This window comes from Arvicanthis niloticus, chromosome X (genome assembly GCF_011762505.2).
Source record: "Arvicanthis niloticus isolate mArvNil1 chromosome X, mArvNil1.pat.X, whole genome shotgun sequence".
Taxonomy (NCBI): Eukaryota; Metazoa; Chordata; class Mammalia; order Rodentia; family Muridae; genus Arvicanthis; species Arvicanthis niloticus.
This window is the reverse complement of record NC_047679.1, coordinates 3,279,803-3,294,294: the sequence shown is the minus strand read 5'-3', so window position 1 is coordinate 3,294,294 and position 14,492 is coordinate 3,279,803. Positions and strand designations below refer to the sequence as shown.

At 39.1% G+C, this 14,492-nt stretch overlaps 1 pseudogene; it reads right to left on the bottom strand.

Annotated features, from left to right (window-relative positions):
* Nucleotides 1-12,812: 12,812 nt before the first annotated feature.
* LOC117695435 (ADP-ribosylation factor-like protein 2-binding protein pseudogene) lies at nucleotides 12,813-13,308 on the bottom strand (annotated as a pseudogene).
* Between the last annotated feature and the right edge of the window lie 1,184 nt (nucleotides 13,309-14,492).

Genomic DNA, 14,492 nt, shown 5'->3' with positions numbered 1-14,492 from the left:
ATAGGAGGGTCCAGTCCACTGTGGGTGCTTCATCCTTAAGTACTTGATCCTGGGATAGAGAAGAAAGCTAGCTAAGTATGAGCCTGCTAGTAGGCCAGCCAATAGTATACATCTATGGTTTCTGCTTCAAGTTCCTTCTCTTATTTCCTTTTAATGATGAGCTATAACCTCTGAGCTGAAGTAAACCCTCCCCTCTACTGGTCATGGAGTTTTATCACAGCAACAGAGACGAAGCTAGAATAAAGTATAAATCCAAAGACTTAGATATGATATTGGAAATTATGACTCATAAAAGCTGATTGTGCACTTGCCATTGGGGAAAATAGCTCTATAGACCTCAATAGTCCCAGAGAATAACTAATTGGACAAGTCAGCAGTTCCCCAAACACCTGTTTTAGTTAGGGATGTACTGTTGTGAACAGTTACCATGACCAAGGCAACTCTGAAAAGGACAACATTTAATTGGGGCTGGCTTACAGGTTCAGAGGTTCAGTATATTATCAAGCTGGGAGCATGGGAGCATACAGGCAGACTTAGGGCTGGAGGAGCTGAGAGTTTTTCATCTTGTTCCAAGGGCAAACAGAAGACTGGTCCCAGGTGGTTAGGGAGTGGATCTCATTGCCCACCCCCACAGTGACACACTTACTCCAACAAGGCCATACCTTATATTGCCACTCCCTAATAGTGGCACTCCATAGCATATTCAAACCACCACGTCTGTGGGGCTAAACTTTAAGACAACTAATTACAGGATGCCTACAAATATGACAGTAATAGACCCTATATACATTGTATTTTTCTATTTTCTATGCAGCATTGAGGCATAATACCAGAATTGTCTTCTCATGTGTTTTGTTTATTTTTAAGATTAAAAAATTATGTGTATAAGTATTTTCATAAATATATGTATATGTATCACCTGTGTATCTGGTGCTGTCAGAGGTCAGAAGAGGGCATCAGATTTGTTGGAACAAGTATTACAGATGGTTGTATGCCATCGTGTGGGTACTAGGAACTGAACATGGATTCTTTGTAAGAACAACAAGAACTGTTACCTATTAGGCTATCTCTAGCCCTGTTTTCTGATTCTAGATTCTCCTTTTGTGCTTTGGGGCCATTATTAAAGGGGGGAAAAGGGTCTTTCAGTGCAAAAACAAAATATTGCAACACCATGAAAGTCCATCTAATATTCAAAATAGTAAGTGGCTTGGTGATAGGTAGTGCATATTATATGGATACACTAGAAAAAGAGAAAAATGAAAAGACCTTGAAGCCTGGAGCAGTCCACCTCATCAGGGTTTTTTTGTCTGAGTAATTCAATCCGAATTCTTATCCTGACTCCTCATCCCACCTTAAGGACTGAAAGTACAGATCATGACTCATTTCAACTCAAGAGCTGGGAGAACAGTGGTCTATGCATTGTTTCAGCCATTACCTTCTGAATTAGTGAGGCATCTTAACTCTCTCCTTATTTATGTACTTGTTCAATTAGTTATTTTAATTGTGTAGTACAACATTTATTTGCTCTGTGTGTGTATGTGTGTGTGTGTGTGTGTGTGTGTATACACATTTATGTGTGTGAGAGAACATGTATGTGTAGGTGCCAGAGGTTGACACCAGTGTCTTCTTGGATCATTCCTTAATTTACATATTGAGGCAGGTTTCTCACTTGAGTCCAAAGCTCATCAATATGGTTAGTGAGCTATCCAGTATGCTCAGGGTATTCCCTATTTTTGCCTCTTATGCACTGGGACTATAGGTAGGCCACCAAGACTACCTTCCATTTACATGGGTGCTGAGGATCTAAACTCTAGTCTTTATGTTTGTGTGAGGCAAGTACACTACCTGCTAAAAAGCATAAACTCTAAAATCTTTCCTTCTATCTACTATTGTTATTACCTTTTGATCAGAAGGAATAAGGTTATATGGTAATAAGTTCACAAATGATGTAGAGATGAGCTCTAATAATTATATATTGCTGATGTTATTTAAATAAGAATGGCCCCCATAATCTCATATATTTGAATGTTTGGTTCCCATTTGGTAAACTGTTTAGGAAGGATTAGGAGGTGTGCCCTTATTGGAGGAGGTATGTCACTGGGGATAGAGTTTGAGGTTTCAAAAGCCCATGTGAGGCCCAGTTTCTCTCTCTGCCTACTACCTGCAAGTCAGAATATAAGCTCTAAATTACTACTCGAGCACTGTTCCTTTCTACCTGTTGACCACCGCACTCCTCACCATGTGTTCATGGATTAATCCTCTGAAACTGTAAACAACCTCCCAATTACACTTTCTTTTATAAGTTGCCTTGTTCGTTGTGTCTGTTCACTTCTGTAGAACAGTAACTAAGATAGCCATACACTATTTTAAGTTAGTGATATGAACTACTTTATTTAGACCTCCTAACTCACAGGTGGTAGGTACTAATATTATTCCTATTTTGGAGATAAGTCAATTGGGAATTATAGACTTTAAGGAACTTGAAATAGAACTGGGAATGATAACATATACCTATAATCTTAGTACTCAGGAGGCTAAAGTTCATGAATTTGAAGCCAGCATAGGTTGTATAGAAATATTATAATCCTCAACAGATGTTTCCCTTAACTTAAGGCTCTAGGAGAACTTCTAGGATAGTTTTGAATATGAGAGAAACTGTGGAGACCCCAGAAGTTTTAGTCAGCTACTCAAAAGTACGAATGGCTGTGCAGCTGCTGGCTGAAGTGAAGATAGTCTTATGAAACCGTTTCCACTGGCTAGCACAGTGCTAACTCTCCCAACATGGTGTCCAAAGTCTTGTGTAGTCTTGGCCATTTGACAAAGTGTGTCCTTACCTTCAAATTTAGATATTGCTGTTTAGGAACCATGAGCTAAGCCTATGGAAAGGATAGAATATCTTTCAATAACAAAGACAACAAATATCCTGGCATCTGACATTTTGAAGCATATTGAAGCTGATTTGTATCTCACAATAAGCCAATGAAACAAGTACTATTATTGTCTTCATTTTGTAGATGAGGAAAACAAGAAATAAGGAAGAGAAATAATTTCCTATATCTGGCTAAGGTACAGACAAGATTTCTGACTTCAGAGTCCACTGTCTGAGCTTTGCTGTGGCACCGCTTTTGGATATACCTGTTTATCCATCTATCAAGATCTTTGTGAACATATTGATGGCTTTGCTTTGCTAAACTTTATTTAGGATTTGTATACCTGTGTTTATAGCTATGATTGGCCTGCCCATTTCTTGTTCTTTACTTTCTTTCTTTATTATTTATATCAAGATTATATTAGCTTCACAAAATGAACTAGGTTAATTTTCTCAAGCTTAAATCATATTGTCTGATTATATGCTCTTATTAGAATTCTGTAATATTTATTTCTCATATACATGTTAAAATCCTCTATTAGGATTGTGTTTGGCACATATTTATATGATACTAATATAAAGAAGAATATAAAGTTAACTCTAAAATTAAAGTAAAGCAAGTGAATCTAACTATCTACCAAATCTGTAATTACTATACACAAAAAAATTTGTTCATCTTAAGTGGCTTGGGTGATATAATCTGATATACATGTATAGTGGAATGTTCTACACAGATATAAAACACTATGCAAATCATACATTTTGTTTAATAGCTTTATCATAAAAAGGACTATTGATGCTATTATTTTGAAAGAGTTTTTATGTATTATAAAGTAAAGCAAACTGTATAGCTATGTGCATATTGTTACAAATTAAGACTCCCTATTAAGAAAATCAGGATAATGGAGATAAATGGGAAGCTGAGATTGCCTCTGTCTCTAAGCACACTTCTGTAGCTGTTGGAACATTTGCTACATCAGGGGCCTTAGGGGCCTCAGATTCAAAAAGAATAAAAGTTATAGGAAACAGAGATACAAGTAGAAAAATCTAAAAAGTTAACAAAAACCTCACAAGATTCTGGAGTTAAAAAATATAAACATGGAAAAAATATTAAAAATATAATTTCAGGGGTAATGGAGATGGCTCATTCAGTAAAGTACTTGCCTTGTAAGCAAAAGGACCTGATTTTAAGCCCCAGAATCCAAGCTGTTGTGCTGGTGCATGCTTGTGATCCCAGTGTTAAGGATGAAGAGACAGATTCAGCTCATTGGCCAGCCAGCCAACCAAATCAGCAAGTCCTGGGTCTCAGTGACAGACACACACCATCTGAAAAAAACAAAGAGGTGGATGGTTTCTGAGAAAAGACAAGTTTGACCTGTGATCTCTACAGCCACACACACGCATCCTCTGCCAACATGATGAACACCACTCCCCTGCTCCAAACATAATTTCTAGATGTTTAATCCAGAAGATGACCAAAAAAATCTGCTAATGCCTAGATAGTAATAATTTAGGCTTTTTAGGCCATACTGTAGTATTGCAATCATTTACCTCTACTATCATTGCATAAAAGCAATGACAGATAAGATGGAAAACAATGAGATTTTTATTAGCCTTCTTACTAATTTCAACATTAAATAATGTTTGGTTTGTTTGTTAAACAAACAAGCAAATTTACGATTTTAAACATCAAGTAATGATAATGTTGATCAGTGTAAATGATACTAAAACACAAAATAAATAAAAGTTCATGAATTTATAAAGAAAAGATAAAGGAAAAAATACTCACTTGTCACCTCTGAGAGTGACTTCTGCATCAAAGTTTTCCCTGAATATTTATAATTATGAGAAAAATTGCTTTCCTATACTCCAATTGAAGAGAAGAATTTTGTCATGTAAATGTGTCATATAATTAGAAAATCATTGGGCTAGGGATAGAGATAGGTAGAATACCTGCCTACTGTACATAAAGCCTTGAGTTTTATACCCAGAAACACACACACACACACACACACACACACACACACACACACACACACACGGGAGTTGGGGGAAGAAAGTTGGATGGAAGGAAGGAAGGAAGGAAATTCTCTATCAAACCTTACTGTGTTAGTTTTGTTTCAACTTGATATAAGCTATAGTCATTTGAGGAAAGGGAGCCTCAAGAAATAAGTCCATAAGATAGGACTGTAGGCAAGCATGTAGGGTGTTTTTTTTAGTGATTGTTATGGGAAGGTCCAGACAATTGTGAGTGGTGCCATCCCTGGGCTAATGATCCTGCATTGGATTAAGAGAACAAGATGGGAGAGAAAGAAAAAGATGATGATTGCTGCAGGCACCCACTGCTGGTACCCACTATGGAGCTCCAAGGAATCTGAAAGACCAAAGGAGGCTCCAAAGGGTGATGCAGCAGTAGAAAAGGAGTCTACGAGTCCACTGTAGTTATAGAACAACTAAACTTTTTTAAAGCAGGTATTCTGGGAAGATGCTTTTAAAATGTGGACTCACAAAATTGACAAGAAAGATGGTGGAACAGAGCTATACTCAGAGGTGAATGAAGAATGTATGCTCTTCGCTGCCTTGTCTCAGCCACGGGCTTTGAACACAACAGTGCTGCCAAATGAGCAGTGGCTTGGCTGGCCCCAAGGACAGAGTGGTGTACAACAGCCTGGAGCTCCTGCAGAAACATGTCATTACTGAATGTGGCTGCCTCTAGGCCGACCAGCCAGCCCCAATCATGTAGCCACCATTGCAGCCTACACTGCTTGCCTGCTGGGAAGCAGAGAGCATAGAGCAATGGTGCTGCTGGAGACCTACAAGCTCAACAGTAGTGCCTGGTAGGGGTAGTTGATGTCAAGGACTGACTTTGATCAGCAACAGGATATCTGAGACAAGTCTTGGTGATAACCCAGTGTTTAATGATACTTCAGAAACCAGAACCCCTGAATCAGACCCATGATTCATTGCAATGAAAATATGTATGCAAAGCTGTTTGAGCATACACACACAGTGTGAAACATTGCTCTTTTTAATGCCACCATGACAATAAGAGATAGAGAGGTGGGAAAGATGGAGGAAATCAGCCATGAGTACACAGTGGAAAGTAGAATGGTGTGCAGCAGCCTGGAGCTTGCACAAACACAGTGCACAGCCGCTCAATTACTTTGGTTCTGGGCAATGATAGGATGTCTGAGATGAAGAACGATTCATTTACTGGACTGGACCTCCTTGAAAGACCTCCATGGTCTGTGCTGCCCCCAGAAGTCATGTTGGTATCCATTGGTATCCGTGGTCCATGCTGCTGCCCTGGGCCATGTTGAAGCTCAAGATTCATGTGGATGTCTATGGTCTGGGCTGCTGCTGGAAGCCATGTGTATATCCATAGCCTGTCCTACCACAGGAGGCCATTAGTGTCTGTGGTCTGTAATGCTATGGAGGGCCATGTTGGGGCCTATGCCTACTGCAGCCAAGGGCCTTGATATCTGTGACCCATTTTACCACAGAAAGTCAGGTGGATGCCCATGGTCTGTGCTGTCTCTGGGGACCATATTGATGTCTAGGGCCTATGCTGCCACTGAGGACCATGATGGTGTTTCAGTCTGTGCTCCAGCTGAAGATCATGTTAATGTCTGTGGTCTGTACTACTCTGGAGGCCAGCTTGCTGTGAAGAGACACCATGCCCACAGTGTTGCATTTTATAAAAACATAAGGAGAGAAGGAGTATGTTTGAATGTTTGGTGGATGTGTAGTCAGGTGTGGGGAAGGCAGTGCCTCTGTGGGCCCATGCTGAGCCATCCCTTCCCCCTAAGGGACCAACCACAAGATGGTATAGCATAGAATAGAGTTTATTCGGGGCATGGGGAGAGGTTTGAGGATGTAGAGACAGAGAAGGTGAGAGAGAGAGAGAAAGAGAGAGAGAGAGAGTGAGAGAGAGAGAGAGAGAGAGAGAGAGAGAGAGAGAGAGAGAGGAGGCTGGCTATGAGCACATGGAGAGAGAGTGGGAAGGGGAATGAGGGTGAGGGAGAACAGGAGCAAGAACACAGAGCAAGAGCAAGAAGGAAAGAGAGCAAGAGAGAGAGAGAGAGAGAGAGAGAGAGAGAGAGAGAGAGAGAGAGAGAGAGAGGAGGGGGCAACTAACCCTTTTATAGTGACTCAAGCACACCTGGCTGTTGCCAGGTAACTGTGGGGCGGAGCCCAGACCAAATGCCAACACACAGCAACTCTTTTTCTTTTTTTCTTGCCAAACACCTCAAATTTTACTCATTTTACAAAAGTACTAAGTGACACACAGCTACAGAAAAAAACAGGTATATAGTGAGTGGCTTTAAGTATTGATGGAGACTACATGCCAGGTTTAATCGGTTGGCTGATAAGGATTTTGAGCCATCTTCATCATCAGAGTCATAATTATTAGGCTCAAGAGCTGTGTCCACTTGACGAACCAATCTTTCAGGCAGCCATTGGGCTCCATTTCTCTGAAAAAATACAGACAGAGCCACGACCCCAAATTAAGACAGGGTTGGGACCATTCCAAGTATTAGTTAGGGGGTCTCTCCATTTGACCCTGGAAGTGACTGGATGCCAGTGGCGATGTGCTGCAGACTGATCTTTAACATCAGTTTGCAGAAAATTTAAAACAAATAACACAAAAGCAAGATGTACTTTTGGTGACCTTGGAGGATATAATTCCCCCCCCCCCTTTAGTTTAAAAAGCCAATTCTTCAGAGTTTTTGTAAAACCAGGGAAGTACCAATACCTGCTTTTCCTACACTCGGAGTTATGAAGGTATTATTTTAAAGTTTCATAATCTCTCTTTCACAATTTTTTGTCCTTCAGGATAATAAGGAATCCTGGTAATATTAAGTTGTCAACAAAACGTCTCAAATGTTTGACTGTAGTCAAATAACTGCAATAGCCAGTTCCATTACCTATCTCAGTCTGGTATGGAACACCAAGCACAGGAAAATAATATGGGCAATAACTAATTACATTTTTAGTTGCTTCTCTTGTTAAAGTAGTTAAAACTAGAAAGCCTATAAGGTGTCAAGTCACACATACATTTTTTAATTTTTTAAAATCAAAAATGAGTAACATCTATTTGCCAAATTTGATAGTTTTTGCAATTTAACTTGCACAGTTTTTAGAAATGCCAAATTATTATATCAAGCTATTACTATTTTGATGCAAATTGAAAGCTTAATTTTCTAGCATTTTAAACAGTGGTTACAACACATAATCTAATTATTTGTGCTGAAGCAGGGGAAATGCAAGAAAATAAACATGTGATCTAATTACATATATTGCCTTCTCAATAGATGAGGCATCTGTAAATACAGTAAATACAGCAAACATCTTTTCTATGAGCTGCATGCATAGTAAATTTCAGGAAACATAAAAGCATGCATAGAGAAAAACTGTAACAACTTGTCTTTTGGATAATGATCATCAAATTTGCCTAAAAAGTTTGCCATGTAATAGGCCAAATATCATTATTTTTCAATAACCAATTTAATAGCTATTTGGAATAAGGAATAAACATTTTATCGAAAATGTTTTTAGGATTCTATTTTACAATATTGTATTAACACAATAATAATTTTATACTAGGATGTTCAAACTTTACTTGTAGATAAAGAAGGATGAATCTACATTAATGGTTTCTTTTGCCAAAGGGCTGCTGTGGGCGTATGAGTAGTAATAGCGCAAACAGCCAACAATTTTTATAGTCTATATAATTTATTTGCTGATAACAGCTTACTCTACTTTTGGCAAAGCTATTTTTTCTTTATTAGTTAATTGTCAAGGGGAATTAGGACTTGTATCTTCTTCGAGAATATCAAACAGAGGTTCAAATTTTCTTGTGGTAAGCTTAAGATGAGGTTTTGGCCAAATAGTATCTCTTAACAACTTTTGAAAATCATTAAACGCAAATCAAATTAAAAGCAAACCATTTCCTGTTTGCATGTATACCTGCAAGCCAGAAGAGGACACTAGATCCCACCACAAATGGTTGTGAGCCACCATGTGGTTGTTGGAAATTCAACTCTTTTAGTTATGAATCTAGCCTTTAACAGCTGAGCCATCTCTCTAGCCCCAACTATTTATTTTTATTGGAATTTTCTGTGCCACAATCTGCTTGGGATATAAATGAGGTCTCAAATATTGAAAAGATATTGCCTTTGAATCTTTTCTGGAACAACAAGTACTCCAAAATTTTAAAGCTCGTTATATTAGAGCAAAGGCTTGCAGAAAAAATGCTTCAGAGAGTTCAGCTAATAAAATATCATACAATGAACATATACTAAAAGATTCAGACTCTTAATTTCTTGTATTAAAGTAACAACCTTTTTAAAATATAATGTAGGGCAATTAACCATTCTTTGAGGCAAACCTTTTCAATGATATTGCTCCATGGGTTCTCAAAAATTATGAGCAAATTTACTGAATGCAAACCTCTCAACTTTACCAGAAATGTAAAGGAAGTTTATGAAAACAAACTTCTAGATCTGTAATAATTCTATATGCATTTTACTGGAATAGCAGCTGGAGTAGGCAAATCAGGCTGTAATGCCATTAGTTTTATGAATCTTAAGTTTGAACTTTGTTTTGGATTAATTTAATAACCAATCTTTTTTAGCTGAGTGAGAGTATCAAGTAAAGGCCATACTGAAGGCAACCTTCTAATAATTGTTACATAACTTAAGATTAGATCTCTTGGTAGTAATAGATTGAACCCAATATAGATTATAGGAACCAAAGCCATCTTGTCCTTTCTCTTTCTTAACAATTTGGATGGAAGAAGATGCAAAGGAACAAAAACAAGTTGAACAATTCTTTTTTTTCCAGCAGGTAGTTACAATGCCATGGGGGAAGCAGCCATTATTTAAATTTCTTCAGCATAATCACTACAACTCTTGGCCCTGAAGACTGTTGTGAATGTCTTTGGGCCTGAGGCTGACCCCTCGCCAAGGAACAAACAAGACAATAAACAAATTCCAGAAAACACCCTTCTAGGAGCTGGTCAGGATGACCAAGACAAAAAAAAAGTGTCTGTCACACAAGCTTCTGCTGCACCCACTGTATTGACTTAATTCAAATGTGAATGTTTTTAATCTCCACCTATACCCTGAGGCCTGGCCCAGAGATTATTTTCCCTGCACCAAGGACAAATTTCTGTCATGTGACCTGATTGCTTGCTTGTGCCTCTGTTTTTGGGACAGTCATTTTAAAAAATGACTTGAATCTCCACATTTAAAACATCTTTTATCTTTATGGTTTTGGGCAAGCATCGCTTGTACAGTGGTCCCTTGAAAGGCAGCAGCCATGGCCAGACCCTGATGGTCAGAGGGCCCAATTTCAGTGCAAAGACAAATGTATCCATATAAGTCTGTCTCTGCTTTGCACAACAGGCTGCATTAGCATCCTCATAAGCCAATTGTGTAACAAAAGGATTTCCTGTTTGAGGATCTCCAAAAATTCTACCAGCTGCCTTTAGCAGCCTGTCCATGAATTTCTGGAATGGTTCCTCAGAACCCTGTTTAATGCCAGATAAATTTTCACTAAGATCCCCCTTAGTAGGTAATGGACTTCAAGCACAGTGGGCAGCCATTGCAATCTATACACTCTGGCAGGTAGTTTAACCTGATTAGCATTACCTTCATATTGACCTTCTCCTAGAAACATGCCTGCCTGGGCATTCATCATGGAGGTTTTCTTACTAGTATCATGCCATTTTGAGTTCCAAAGCAAGTAATCTCCTCCTGACAAAGTAGCCTTACATATAGTTTTCCAATCTTGGGGTGTTAAATTTGCTTCTACCACAATATTTAACAAAGCTTTTGTGAAGGGGTCAGTAGGCCCATATTGTGCCACAATTGTTTTTTAACTTTTATTCAACTCTATCTGCTTTAGCCTTTTTTCTATGAGCATAAGAGAGTCAAAAAATCCCAAGCTCACGTTTGAACTGCCTGTCAGCTGCAGCCAATGGAATGTTGGCAGTTAACTACATTTTTAAGTTTCCTTTGCAATATTAGAGTATAGCCATAATTTTTGGAAACAAAACCAATTTTTAACAATGTAAACAATCTATTTTCTCTAAAATCAACACCAAGTGGATTACTTTTATGTTACAAAGTTTGGCTGCCAGTTTATATATATGAATGCATGATAGTGCAGCCCTTAATATCTCACTAAATAGACATTGCTTTTAAAATCTTTTATACATCTGCTTTGAATGACTAACCCTGAGTTACCAGTTTTAAGCCAACTTTTTGTTACTAAAGTTGTAAATTTTTAATCAAACCCAATAACTTATAGGCCAATAATCTATAACCAAGATATGTAGAACATATTTATACTTTTAAAACCAGTCAGAAACAAAAATGAAGTGGCTACACATCTTATATATTTAGACCAAACAAAATTTTCTTGTCTTTCTAGCTGTAATTTCAAGAAAAAAGCACCTTATCACAGAGATTTTTTCTAGGAAAGACAACTCTCAGCTTCCTTATCATAAAGGCAAAAACGTTGCTGGGCCTTTTAAAAGCAGCTTATACCGACAATCAGTTCCTGCAAAGGTTTTTCCAGCTCAGCTTTTAGCTACAGGTGTAGAGTAACTTATCAACCTCTGCTGTGCATATTAAGACTGCCTTTAAAAACAAGTTAAACTAGATCAAGGGTTGGATCAAGCAGATTTAACAATCTTTTCTTTTGAACATGAAACATAGAACACTATTTATTCATTCATTCAGACAACGAAACAAAAACAGACAATTGACACATGTGGACATTGGCGCGCCAAGGACAGACAGTGAACAAAGAGAGCAGAACTATGGATTTCTCCTGTGGAAGCCAGAGAGAAACTCAAGACGTCTCCTGAATTTTCTCTTGTTCCTAGGAGAGCTCTGAAACAGCCTTTTCATTCATTTTTGCTGACACAACCCAGAGAGAGAACAACTGCTTTTCAAAACCCTTTCTCTCTCTGATATTCAAGATCTAACACTTTCTCTTTCTTTAAGAGGAGTAGCGGTGGCTGTTGATACTTACTCCTCAGTGCCCTGCTTTCTTAATTTTCCAATTTCTTCTAACCCTGCTCCTCTCACCTGGGGGGCAGCTCCTAGGCTGCGGGCGGGGCGAATGCCTATTTGAAATGCTCCTGTCCCAAAATTTGCTGTCACCTCCTAGGTGAGGTCGGTGTTGGGTCAACACCTATTCAACCTAGACCGTATCCCCTAACACACACTTCCTGCAAACACAGCCTTAACTAGCTAGCATCAATGCTATTCACTGCTTACCAAGTGACTGGGATATTCTCCTTCTTGTTCCCTTTTCCATGGAGCTCCACCTAAGACAATGTTCCTCAGCTGGTCCTCTGTTTTCAAGTCCCTCATTTTGGGCACCAATCTGTAGCTGCCTGCAGCCACGAGTCAACTGGGTTCACCTGAAAGGGGGGCTGGGAATGAAAGGGGGACAGAGGGCGAGAAGAGATGAAGCCAAGACAAAGTTCTCTGATCAATTCTCAAAGCTTTAATGTTCAGCTCTCAATTTAAAGGGGAAGGCCCAACCTACAACCCCTCCTGGTTTCAGCTGGAGATGGGTGGGATAATCCATAATCCGTTCTAGGTCATGGCCGGTGATGTCTCAAGGCAAGCCCGGGGGCAGTTCTGCTTCTGTGTTCTGTGAAGCTAATGTGGGTAACTCCACCTAGATTCTATCACTTGGTCTGTTGTAGTAAGCAAGGTCTCTCAGGCCTGCTCAAGGCTGGGGGAAGGGCACACAGGACAATCAGTCATGTTTTCCAGGACTCATCAATACTTCACATGAAGGAAGGGCTGTGGTACAGTAGGTCTTTGCAGGATGCATCTGTCATCATTAGCCCATGTTTCTCTGAGCCTGCTGGCCTGGTAACTTCATAGTGATCACACCTGTTATGTGAAAATGGGACCTAGTGCCACAGGTTGTTCTGGGAAGCTGTTGTAGAAGGTGACTTAAACAGAGAAGTCACGACCAAGCTGTTGCTTAAGTCCAGTCCTTGGCCTTTTTTTCCTGCTCTGTAGTCTAGGAACATTTCCTTGAAAGCCACAAAAATCTGTGAATGTGAGCAACATGTCAAATATGTTACCAGACATATTTGACATATCTTTATGGTGCTGCATTGTGGTTGTGAAGGTCGCCATGTTGAAGCCTGGTATAAACTCAAGCAGATGCTTTTCAATGTACTTCTCTATTAGGGAAATGCATTCATTAAAAATGTGAGTGTAGGTGAGTTTATTCTTTTCTGTGTCTTCAAATTCCTGATAGTACTTGTTCATGAAGTTTCTCTTCAATAATTGGAACTTGTCATCCATAATAATGTCCTCTAAACTTCCAACCACAACATCAAATTCTCTGTCAAAGGCAGAGAAGGACAGCATGAAGCTCTCTTCTTCTAGGGCATTCATTGTAGGGGGTGCTGCAGTCACTGGTCTGGGCTGCAGCCCCACCATTTCCTACTGTGCCCTTCGCTGTAGCCAGGTCCATGAGGCCTCAACCCCATCTAGGGCCCGCAGGCTGGGCCTGCAGCTTCAGGTGGAGCCCAGTGCCTGCTGGCCTCTTGTCGAGAGCAACTCTTACAAAGAAAAACATTTCATTTGGTGCTGGTTTATAGTTCAGAGGTTTCATCAATTATTAGCACGGTGGGAAGCATGGCAGCACACATGGCAGCATGGAGGCAGATATGATGCCAGAGAGGAGCTGAGAGTTCAACATCTGGATCTCCAGGCAGCACATTGCCACGGTAGGCATGGCTTGAACATTTTAAACATCAAAGACCACCCCAATGACCACTTCCTCCAACAAGGCCATCTCTACTTCAACACGGCCATTCCTCCTAAGAGTGCTACTCCCTACGGGTCACTGGGGACCATTTTCTTTTAAACTACCATATCTGTTTTGTTTCTTAAGTCTATGAGACACCAAATAAACAAAACAAAGTTTTAGGATGAAAGCCATGCACACATACAAAAGACTATAACAAGTAAATACCTTTCATATAATTTAAATCATTTAAAAAAAGATTAAAAATCATTATTGTATAATAGAGGAATTTTAAATATGGATAATACAGTAGCTTTTTATAAGGAACTTATAATTAGGCTTCTTAGACACAATAATAACATTATGATTACATAAGAAAATGTCCTCATTGAGAGATGCATATCGAGTTGTTCAGTAAGTATAATAATAGTTTTCATTTTCAAATGCTTCAGCATACATATGAATATTATAGCCGTCTTTATTTTACATATTTGCAAATTTTAAATGTAAAAGCAAGAAGAAAAGAGTTTTCCACATAGGAGTAGATTTTGTACTCATATGTTCAGTTAGGCCAGCCATTCAGCAAACAAACCAACTTTACTTTAGGTACCCGTGGTTAATGGAATTCTAAAAATGGTGGTCTGAAGTGTTTATATCTTAATCTCAGATCCTGTGACTGTGGTATCTCTCCCCTAAATTAAGTTATATTACCCAGTTAAGCTTAAGATGGAGAGATTATTGTAGCAATCCCATCCCAATCAAGAGGGTCCTTTTAAAATGGAAATTTATGGTTGGTGGCAAAAGAGGAAGTCAAAGAGACCCAAGAACA